Source organism: Schistocerca cancellata, chromosome 7 (assembly GCF_023864275.1).
Source record: "Schistocerca cancellata isolate TAMUIC-IGC-003103 chromosome 7, iqSchCanc2.1, whole genome shotgun sequence".
Lineage (NCBI taxonomy): Eukaryota > Metazoa > Arthropoda > Insecta > Orthoptera > Acrididae > Schistocerca > Schistocerca cancellata.
Genome location: NC_064632.1, coordinates 38,868,796 through 38,881,165, shown reverse-complemented (window position 1 = coordinate 38,881,165; position 12,370 = coordinate 38,868,796).

Genomic DNA, 12,370 nt, shown 5'->3' with positions numbered 1-12,370 from the left:
AGTTTGAACATGGTTTTATGTTCGGCGCACGAGCGATGGGCAGCAGCATCTCCGAGGTAGCGGTGAAGTGGGGGTTTTCCCTTACAACCATTTCACGAATGTACCGTGAATATCAGGAATCCGGTAAAACATCAAATCTCAGACATCGCTGCGGCCTGAAAAAGACGCCGCAAGAGTGGGACCAACGACGACTGAAGAGAATCGTTCAACGTGACAGTAAGTGCAACTCTTCCGCAGACTACTGCAGATTTCAGTGTTGGGCCATCAACAAGGGTCAGCGTGCAAACCATTCAAGGAAACATCATCGACAAGAGCTTTCGGAGCCGAATGACCACTCGTGTAACCTTGATGACAGCACGAACGAAGCTTAACGGCTGGCCTGGGCCCGTCAACAATGGCATAGGACTGTTGATGGCTGGAGACATGTTGCCTGGTCGGTCGAGCCTCGTTTCAAATTGTATCGAGCGGATGGACGTGCATGGGTATGGACATAGCCTCATGAATCCATGCTCCCTGCATGTCAACAGGGGACTGTTCAAGATGGTGGAGGCTCTGTAATGGTGTGGGGAGTGTGCAGTTGGCGTGACATGGGACGCCTGATATGTCTACAAACGAGTTTGAGAGGTGAAACGTACGTAAGCATCTTGTCTGATCACCTGCATCCATTCATGTCCACTGTGCATTTCGATGGACTTGAGCAAATCCAGCCCTTACAATCCGACACCCCACACGTCCAGAATTGCTACAGAGTGGCTCCAGGAACACTCTTCTAAGTTTAAACACTTCCGCTGGCCACCAAACCCCACAGACATGAACATTATTGAGCATATCTGGGATGCCTTGCAATGTACTGAGCTCCACCCCCCCCCCCCCCCTCTCCTCCCGTCGTACTCTTTCGGATTTATGAACAGCCCTGCAGGATTCATGGTGTCACTTCCCCACTTCCCTCCAGAACTACTTCAGACATTAGTCGAGTCCGTGCCACGTCGTGGAGAGGCACTCGCAGGGGCCCAACACAATATTAGGCGGGTTTACCAGTTTCTTTGGCTTTTCAATGTACTTAAAAGTATAAAATTTCACTTCTTTCTCCCTTTCCCGATATGTTCTCCCCTTTTCTAGTTCCATTTTGCTGATGCTGTGTATGTACTGTCAATGATAGTTTTAATGGACCCAAGAACGCATCGAAATTTTCTACACAACTATACACTGTAGTGATATACTGTCATCCTTCTATGATTTTACAGCGTTAGAATATTAAGTAATAATCATGACGTACTGCGTCACTATTGTTTGCCCCCTAATGAAACATCTGAACACTCTGTGTGAGACGCCGACTGCCCATTCCGCTTTTATCATCACTAACAATTCCGCACGCTAAGTTGTATTTCATTATCGATGCACATAAAGATCTGCGCAAACTTTCCTGGTACCAGCAACCATCAAGCACGCACTCTTTTTGGGCGATTCATGCCGCTGCATGTTTCCTGTGTTAAATGTCCGACATGTCTTGATGCTGTGCTTTACCTTTCCATAAAAGTACACAGTATTTCTGGTATATTTTCTGTATCTGCGTTCATAATTGTTTTTAAGACATTTCACCGATCAGAAAACTTTTTACTTCCCTTATTTTTCGTATTTCCTGGTAATATTCGTTTATCTTTCAATTGTAAACCACAATGAGGTTCCTGTATACATACTCAGCCGTTTTGTAAATCTTACACCCTAGACCTGAAAGCCGTTGAGCAGGTATTATTGTGTCAAATACTATGCTGTCTCGAAATTTGTTGACAGGAATCAAATAATACGTGAAACTATTTTAGTTTAAGTAATCATTTTATTTTATTATTAGACTTTAGCTAATTTCTCGGCCTTAGATGTTACCAAGTTTGTTCACAACAGACATGTCAGTGAAAAATGTGATATTGATGCTGAGCCTCTGAGCCTGGATGATGAATAGTTTATCTAAGGGCTGGACAAAAATGCGGAAACACTGCGAAGAATGCATGCTTGCACATATATGCAGGCTCTAGTCGAGTCTACATGTTGCGCTGTTCTGTCTGACCACGGAAGGCGCCTGTACATTGTTCTCAGTACGTTGCAACTGTCAGTCGTAGTCAGATCAGCGTTCTGTGTGGTTAAGAGTGCGTTATGTCGAAGCTAGTTTAAATCTAAAGTGGGAAAATTCGCAAGCACAGTCACAAAAAAAAGTTCACACTGTTTACAACTGCTGCTGCTCGGGTTTACGGCCCAAAAGTGAAACATGGCGAGGGGTCGGTGATGATTTGGGCAACCATATCGCGGTATTCCTGGGTCCCATGGAACATCTCCAAAGTCGCACTACCGCCAAGGAATTTGTGACCATTTCGGCTGATCAGCTCCATCCAGTACTACAGTGTTTGGCCCCCAGTAGTGATGCTATGTTCCAATCGACACAACTCGCTTCATCGGGGAATGGTTGGTGGGTTGGTTTGGGGAAGGAGACCAGACAGCGTGGTCATCGGTCTCATCGGATTAGGGAAGGATTGGGAAGGAAGTCGGCCGTGCCCTTTCATAGGAACCATCCCGGCATTTGCCTGGAGTGATTTAGGGAAATCACGGAAAACCTAAATCAGGATGGCCGGACGCGGGATTGAACCGTCGTCCTCCCGAATGCGAGTCCAGTGTCTAACCACTGCGCCACCCCGCTCGGTATCGGGGAATGGTCTCGTGAGCACGAGGGTAAACTGTAGCTCATGGCCACAACAATCAGCTTATCTCAGCATGATTGAGTCTTTCTGGTCTACTTTGGAAGGAAGGGTGTGTAATCGCTATCCATCATCCTTACGTGGACTTGCCACTATTTTGCAGAAAGATTAATACAACATTCACTTTAAAAACAAACAGCACCTTCATTTACGCATTACAGGTGGAAACTGTTGCGAATGACAACGATTTTCCTATATCGTATTAAATCAACATCTACATAGTTACTCCGCAAGCCAACGTACGGTGCGTGGCGGAGGGTATCCTGTATCACAACTACACTGAAGAGCCAAAGAAACTGGTGTACCCATGCATATTCAAATACAGAGATATGTAAACAGGCGGAATACGGCGCTGCGGTCGGCAACGCCTGTGAGACAACAAGTGCCCGTCTCTGAAAGCCCAAATCAATGATGTTTCGTTGGATTGTTCGCACACTGACATTTGTTGATGGCCCAGCATTGATACCTGCAGCAATTTGCGGAAGGGTTTCTCTGAGCCGTGCGTGGTTCATGTGCATGCCATCTATTATGTAATATCTTGTTTTGCCGTACGGCCGTCTCGTCATTTTAAATTTGAATTGCTGTCTTGCCTGCCCATGAGCGGCAGCAGCAGCGCATATCGATAAGTGCACTGTCGTACTATCTCTGGGAGACTGATAGTATTTCCGGGTCGTCGTGTGTCTGGAACTTCGACCATAGATACCAGTAGACTGGCCTTTCTGTGCAGAACCTATAGGGCTGGTGTGGCTCCAACATAAACCACGTGACTGTTGGCAAAACGTGGCGGGATTTCAAATCAGCGGTCTGCCATCCTATGTTTGTATCGTATTTTACCCACATTTCTCAGTTGACTGCCAAACGCTTCCAACAAAAATTACTTTTTTATTTGCGAAAAATTATGTCAGAACTACATTTGACCTGGATTTGTTCACAGTACCATTTATAAAATCTAACAAATACATCGAACGCCCCTCTAGTGGGCAGAGGGACGAAATTACTATAAACTATTAATTAAAGTAAAATGTCGTTAAAATTCTTTAAACAGTTAAGAGTGGGCTCGTGTCAATGCTTCTAACATTGGATTTGCCGCGTTTTGAGCTCTAGTCACTTATAAAAGAAAATGGGATATGGGAATTACGTCAACTATAGGTGCCAAAATTGTCGACTTTAGGAGCAGGTCCATTTTAGAGTATCAATTTTAGGTGCACTCTAAAGGTTCAGTTCCTACTATTTTTACAAAAGTTTAAACTATCAGTTTAAAAAAAATGATATTTTAGATGAAAGGTGAGACTTTGAAGTTTCAGAAAATAATTTTGGAGCCTACATTTATTTAATAGTATCAGAAGGTAGAAAACAATTCTCTTCATGTGTCGACTATAGGTGCTCTTAACTTATTATAATCTCACTTGTATATACAAAAAGGCGCGTATGTGCAGATGGCTTAAAGTTTTTCCATTTCAAGGCCTGTATCCAAAGCTGCCTTCGGTTTTCATCCTTAGGAAACCTATGAGTAGGAACGAGAAACAGTTATACTTACTTCTGTAACCGAATTATCACAGATACTTTCGAAAATGGAATATGAGTCTGACTTTACAGGCATCATTTTCAACACTTTAATTTACGTGATACTCTATTTCAAGTGTAAAAAACATAAAAGTCACTTCAGCAGATTTCCATAAACGCATCTGCACCATCATAGGAACATTTACACGTGAAATGTAATGCCATTTCCCCTGACAAAACGCTGAGTACAGCCGTAAGCGCAACACGAAACAACCATGTTTTGCCAACATTCACGTGACTTTAGCCCTGAGATGTTGGAGCCACGAAAATGACGTCAGGGCCAGTCTATTATATTTATGGTCGAAGGTCTGGAAGCAAGTCTGAGTAGGACCAGCAGGGAAGTCGCGACGCAGCACCGGTGCAGTCAGGCACGGAGCCCCAGTGTGATCCGCACAGCCAGTCCCAGTGGGGACGACCGTTGGTTGGTCGTTCGGTCGGTCGTCTTATCGACGGCAGTGTATTGGGGTCGGTTCCTTCCTGTGCAGAGATGTGGGTTGTGTTCCCTCTGCTTGGTTGGGTCCGAGTCAGTGTCTCCGGCACGTCGTCCGTCCGTAGGAATTCAGTGAGTGGAAGACGCACCAGCAATGCAGTCGGGCACGCAGCAGTAGCTGCGGACGCACCTGCAGTTCAGTCGGTCCGTTGGCGTGGAGCAGCAAGCAAGCCCCTGTCGCGCGAATTAGGGCTGGAGTAGCTGGCGGCGTGCACGGGCGGTTCGAGTGTAAGGTGCTGCTTACGAGTGCTACGGAGTTTGTCGTCCACCTATCTCGGACATGAAAGTTGAGTCCTCATTTAACTTACTAGCAAGCCTCAACTGTTAACATTTCTTCGTTTGATCCTGGTTGTCGCTTTTGGGACATTCCTACTGTGGTGTCACCGCCATACACCACACTTGCTAGGTGGTAGCCTTTAAATCGGCCGCGGTCCGTTAGTATACGTCGGACCCGCGTGTCGCCACTATCAGTGATTGCAGACCGAGCGCCGCCACACGGCTGGTCTAGAGAGACTTCCTAGCACTCGCCTCAGTTGTACAGCCGACTTTGCTAGCGATGGTTCACTGACAAAATACGCTCTCATTTGCCGAGACGATAGTTAGCATAGCCTTCAGCAACGTCATTTGCTACGTCCTAGCAAGGCGCCACTACCAGTTACTATTAATACTGTAAAACATGTACCGTCAAGAGCGATGTTCACCATTTATGGATTAAAGTTTTCCACAGCTACGTCCTCTTTTGCTAGTCTCATTTCCTTGACCTGTTCCAGACCTGACGCCAGCCTGCGTGAGCTAAAACGCGTGCCTTTCGGCTTCCTCTCATAGTGGGTTGGCTCTCTTGCCAATCCACAACACCTACGAGGACCGCTGTGTGTGTATTTAATCCGGCTAAGATTCCAGCCGTCTTCCTGTGGAAATTAACTTAACTTGATTTATTCCCTGTTATTGAAGTTCACCAGCGGTATCTTCTGCCTTGTGACCGTTGACGTAATTTTAGGCAGTGTATTTTCCTCGTCGTGTTGTTGCTGTCCAGCACGGCATGTAGTTCGACAGCTGAGGTGTTGGTCGTCGTTGTGGGCGCCAATATTCTGTGTGTGGTTGTGTTCAAATCTTGTGGTCGTTTTGCTGGTTGCGTGGAGTGGAACTGATTTGGTTGATTGATTGGTCGGCTGTCTGTCGGTTGGGTTGCCTCGAGATTTAGAGATTATTGGTGAAGCTGTCTCTCTCGCCTAAATGGCCGTTAGTGTTACTATCCCAGGCCGACCTTGGAAACTTCTGAGCGCCGTTCCGTGTCGGTTACATAGTAACTTTCCTGTTTGATTTTTAGTATTTTGGTTAATGTGTGGCCTTCAACTGAGTTTTAATATATCCTGAATTTATGCTCTTGTCTTGCCCTTACGGTATGTGGTTGTTATCTTTTATATAGGGCCTTTAGCCGAATTTTTGTATGAGATGTTTTAAGATAAGCCTTTCTGCCTTTTAAATTGAAACTCCTTTATAAGCCTTAAGCCGTTAAACATATCTTGTTGATATGTGGCCTTAAGCCGAGTATTAATATCCCTTAACTTAATGTTCTTGTCTTGCCCTTAAGGCATGAGATAGTTATTCATAATTTTATGCGAAATGTTTTATGGTACGACCTTCTGCCTTTTAAAATTGTAACCTTTCATTTAGGGCTTAAGCCATTAAATTATTTTCTGATGTGCGGCCTTCAGCCGAGTGTTGATATCTCTTAAATTAATGTTCTTGTATTGCCCTTAAGGCATAAGATTGTGATGCTTTTGTTTGCTTGAAATTTTTAAGGTAAGGCCTTCTGCCTTTTGACTGAAACTTTTCTTATTGCTCATTATGCGACCTCCGGCCTAGTTTCATTAAAATAAAATTGCTAAGGTCTTCACCCGATTAGATTGAAGATTTAGAAAATATTCTTGGGTGAAACCTCGAGAAGAACCTTGTATTTAAATTTTGCTTAGGACTTGTGTCCTGGATTTTGAATGTGGCCTTCAGCCGATCTAAAATTAATCAAAGGAGGTAGATTAAAGTTCTGAGTGTTTTGCATTCTTGTTGCAATATTGTGTGTTGATAAATAAAATTTGTATGATGGGTGAAGCTGACAACAACTGATTTTGGCCCCTTTCCACAACCTAATTCGCTCTGGCCTGATATCCCAGGCATTTCGTGCTGTCACATTGAACGATTCCCTTCAGTCGTCGCTGGTCCCGTTCTTGAAGGACCTTTTTCTGGCCGCAGTGATGTCAGAGATTTGTTTTTTACCGGATTCCTGATATTCACAATACACTCGTGAAATGGTCGTACAGGAAAATCCACACTTCATCGCTACTTCGGAGATTCTGTGTCCAATCACTCGTGCGCCGAGTATAACACGATTTTCGAACTCACTTAAATCCTGATAATCTGTCATTGTAGCGGCAGTAACCGATCTAACTACGCCAGACACTTGTTGTCTTATGTAGGCATTGCCGACTGCAGATTCATATTCTGCCTGTTTAAATATCTCTGTAATTGTATACGAATGCGTATACCAGTATCGTCGGTGCCTCAGTGTATAAATTTAGTTGTGTACAGTAACAATGCAGAACGTTGTGCGCTCTAGTAGATGTGCGTTTGCCTCTGTCTGAAAAGTAGCATCAAGAACATACAGGGTGTTTCAAAAATGACCGGTATATTTGAAACGGCAATAAAAACTAAACGAGCAGCGATAGAAATACACCGTTTGTTGTAATATGCTTGGGACAACAGTACATTTTCAGGCGGACAAACTTTAGAAATTACAGTAGTTACAATTTTCAACAACAGATGGCGCTGCAAGTGATGTGAAAGATATAGAAGACAACGCAGTCTGTGGGTGCGCCATTCTGTACGTCGTCTTTCTGCTGTAAGCGTGTGCTGTTCACAACGTGCAAGTGTGCTGTAGACAACACGGTTTATTCCTTAGAACAGAGGATTTTTCTGGTGTTGGAATTCCACCGCCTAGAACACAGTGTTGTTGCAACAAGACGAAGTTTTCAACGGAGGTTTAATGTAACCAAAGGACCGAAAAGCGATACAATAAAGGATCTGTTTGAAAAATTTCAACGGACTGGGAATGTGACGGATGAACGTGCCGGAAAGGTAGGGCGACCGCGTATGGCAACCACAGAGGGCAACGCGCAGCTAGTGCAGCAGGTGATCCGACAGCGGCCTCGGGTTTCCGTTCGCCGTGTTGCAGCTGCGGTCCAAATGACGCCAACGTCCACGTATCGTCTCACGCGCCAGAGTTTACACCTCTATCCGTACAAAATTCAAACGCGGCAACCCCTCAGCGCCGCTACCATTGCTGCACGAGAGACATTCGCTAACGATATAGTGCACAGGATTGATGACGGCGATATGCATGTGGGCAGCATTTGGTTTACTGACGAAGCTTATTTTTACCTGGACGGCTTCGTCAATAAACAGAACTGGCGCATATGGGGAACCGAAAAGCCCCATGTTGCAGTCCCATCGTCCCTGCATCCTCAAAAAGTACTGTTCTGGGCCGCCATTTCTTCCAAAGGAATCATTGGCCCATTTTTCAGATCCGAAACGATTACTGCATCACTCTATCTGGACATTCTTCGTGAATTTGTGGCGGTACAAACTGCCTTAGACGACACTGCGAACACCTCGTGGTTTATGCAAGATGGTGCCCGGCCACATCGCACGGCCGACGTCTTTAATTTCCTGAATGAATATTTCGATGATCGTGTGATTGCTTTGGGCTATCCGAAACATACAGGAGGCGGCGTGGATTGGCCTCCCTATTCGCCAGACATGAACCCCTGTGACTTCTTTCTGTGGGGACACTTGAAAGACCAGGTGTACCGCCAGAATCCAGAAACAATTGAACAGCTGAAGCAGTACATCTCATCTGCATGTGAAGCCACTCCGCCAGAAACGTTGTCAAAGGTTTCGGGTAATTTCATTCAGAGACTACGCCATGTTATTGCTACGCATGGTGGATATGTGGAAAATATCGTACTATAGAGTTTCCCAGACCGCAGCGCCATCTGTTGTTGACAATTGTAACTACTGTAATTTCGAAAGTTTGTCCGCCTGAAAATTTACTGTTGTCCCAAGCATATTGCAACAAACGGTGTATTTCTATCGCTGCTCGTTTAGTTTTTATTGCCGTTTCTAATATACCGGTCATTTTTGAAACACCCTGTACATAGTTTTCATGGGTCACCACGTTTGTATTACATGTTAGGAGTTACCAACTGCAACGTCAGTTTAATCCCTATGTCCTCTATCATTGCCTTTTCTTTCTATTCAGTGCATACTCTAAGTAGAGAGAACGTTTTGTGTCACGACAGTCATCTGCTTTCATACGGGGAGAGAAGTTTGATCGGGGGTCGCGCTTAAAGGGTCCGTGCACGGCAACCGCTGGGGTATTTTGTGCCCTAAGAGTGCTCGCCTTTGGTGATTTTTTTTTTTCTTCTGGGGTAGCAAGTTTTGATAGTTTCACTTCACTGCGTATTCGCTTGCTGGGGACTTGGGCTCTCTGTGGGTCCTTTACTCCTTTGAGGGTGTTAGTTGGGTTGTCGTAAGAGTGAATGACAGTAACTATTTACATGTAAGATACCGAATAACTGAACAGCGTCATCTTGGATGGTTATGTGGGTGTGGTATAATGACTTGAGGCTCCTTGTATTTGTGCCAATGTTGTGGTAGGGCCTGGCCTACATTCACAAGTCGGCAGACATTTCCCCGATACTCGTCTAATTTGTGAAAAAGACGAGCTGCCTGGTCTTTTGTCTTTTCAGCGACGGATTTTTCTACAGTCAGTTCGTGTATTTCTCTCATCCTGGCCCACCTTGGGGCGCCTAGACTCCACTTCAAACACCTGTTTTGTAGTAGTTGCAAACTGCATACAGGGTGAGTCACCTAACGTTACCGCTGGATATATTTCGTAAATCACATCAAATACTGACGAAACTGACGAACCGATTCCACAGACCGAACGTGAGGAGAGGGGCTAGTGTAATTGTTTAATACAGACCATACAAAAATGCACGGAAGTATGTTTTTTAACACAAACCTACGTTTTTTTAATGCAACCCCGTTAGTTTTGTTAGCACATCTGAACATATAAACAAATACGTAATCAGTGCTTTTGTTGCATTGTAAAATATTAATTACATCCGGAGATATTGTAATCTAAAGTTGACGCTTGAGTACCACTCCTCCGCTGTTCGATCGTGTGTATCGGAGAGCACCGAAATACGTAGGGATCCAAAGGGAACGGTGATGGACCTTAGGTACAGAGAAGACTGGAACAGCACATTACGTCCAGGTGCTAACACCATTTTATTGGTCTTTTTCACTGACGCACATGTACATTACCATGAGGGGTGAGGTACACGTACACACGTGGTTTCCGTTTTCAATTACGGAGTGGAATAGAGTATGTCCCAACATGTCAGGCCAATAGATGGCAATGTGGTGGCCATCATTTGCGGCACACAATTGCATTGTCTGGAGTAATGAATGTCGTACACGCCGCAGTACATCTGTCGCCGCAGGCTGCCACAATACGTTGTTTCATATCCTCTGGGGTTGTAGGCACATCACGGTACACATTCTCCTTTAACGTACCCCACAGAAATAAGTCCAGACGTGTAAGAACAGGAGAACGGGCTGGCCAATTTATGCGTCCTCCACGTCCTATGAAACGCCTGTCGAACATCCTGTCAAGGGTCAGCCTAGTGTTAATTGCGGAATGTGCAGGTGCACCATCATGCTGATACCACATACGTCAACGCGTTTCCAGTGGGACATTTTCGAGCAACGTTGGCAGATCATTCTGTAGAAACGCGATGTATGTTGCAGTGCTCTCCGATATACACGATCGAACAGCGGAGGAGTGGTACTCAAGCGTCAACTTTAGGTTACAATATCTCCGGATGAAATTAACATTTTACAATGCAACAAACGGCACTGATTACGTATTTGTTTATATGTTCAGATGTGCTAACAAAACTAACGTGGTTCCATTTAAAAAAACGTAGGTTTGCGTTAAAAATCATACTTCCGTGCAGTTTTGTATGGTTTGCATTAAACAATTACACTAGCCCCTCTCCGCACGTTCGGTCTGTGGAATCGGTTCGTTAGTTTCGTCAGTATTTGATGTGATTTACGAAATATATCCAGCGGTAACGTTAGGTGACTCACCCTGTATATTACAGCTACATGTTGTTCTCCAAAACATCGATCCGTACAGCAGGGAGGGCTGTACAGTTGCTCTATAAATTTCGTTGATGGGTTTAGATTCCCTCTCGAGAAAAACGGCGTGAGTGCTCGGATCATCTTCATAGTATTCAATTTTCAATCATGTATGTGTGGGGTAAAAGTCATTCCTTCCTCCAATATGTCCGCCCCGATAGCTGAGTCGTTAGCGGGGTGGCTTGTCACGCCAAGGGGCCCGTGTTCGATTCCCGGCTGGGTCGGAGATTTTCTCCGCTCAGGGACTGGGTGTTGTGTTGTCCTCATTTCATCAGTGGAAGGCAACGGGAAACCACCACTGATACGATACATATACGAATATCAAGGCAACGTATGATAGCGGATGGCGTTATACACATTTCAAATTGCTTAGTTTGTGATATTTGTAATTATTACGCTATGCTACCTTTCTTTATTAATAATTTTTGCATATTTTTGTCCATATTTTTTAACCTTCGTATATACGTAAATTCTGATCGGGGTATCAGACCGAGCTCTTCAAATATCTATGAAAACTGGTGCCTTATAAAGCACTGTAATGTTATTTAGTGGCACAAATGGGCAAAAACTATTTTTCCTTTCTGCGAAGACAATTGAAAAACATTTAAACACTACTTCTGTGAAACTACTGCAGGTAAAAATTTGTATAATTTAAGTTTTTCTTATGAGAATTTGGGGGCGCATATAATGGTGGAAACAGAATTAAGACTACTCTTCTATGTAAAATGTTAAGCAAAGAAGTGGTGGCCAATGGAAATCAGTTATGAGACGAGGGAATTTAATGGGATACAAAGCTCGGGGACAGAGTTCCGTATGCATTTCCCACGCCAGGACTGTCTTGCTGGAATTTTGCGCCTGTGCGCAAACTGAAGACAGAATTTTTCGCGCAGAAGCCGGACTTGGGATATTTTCGGTGTGGAACAAAGTACGGAATAATGTTTTTCACGCGTTGTGTCTTTTGGCGATTGTTTCTGTAAGCAAGCGGGACTTCGCTGCAAAATCGTAGCTGTAGAATTCTGTTCCCATTCGACTGCCTCCGTAATAAGCCACTACAGTCCTGCTATGCGACTCTGTTTCTTTTTGAGCATTGCCGGCCTGGGTGGCCGAGCGGTTCTAGGCGCTACAGTCTCGAACCGCGCCACCGCTACGGTCGCAGCTTCGAATCCTGCCTCGGGCATGGATGTGTGTGATGTCCTTCGGTTAGTTCGGTTTAAGTATTTTAAGTTCTAGGGGACTGATGACCTCAGAAGTTAAGTCCGATAGTGCTCAGAGCCATTTGCACCATTTTGAGCATTCCGAACTGTGTTAT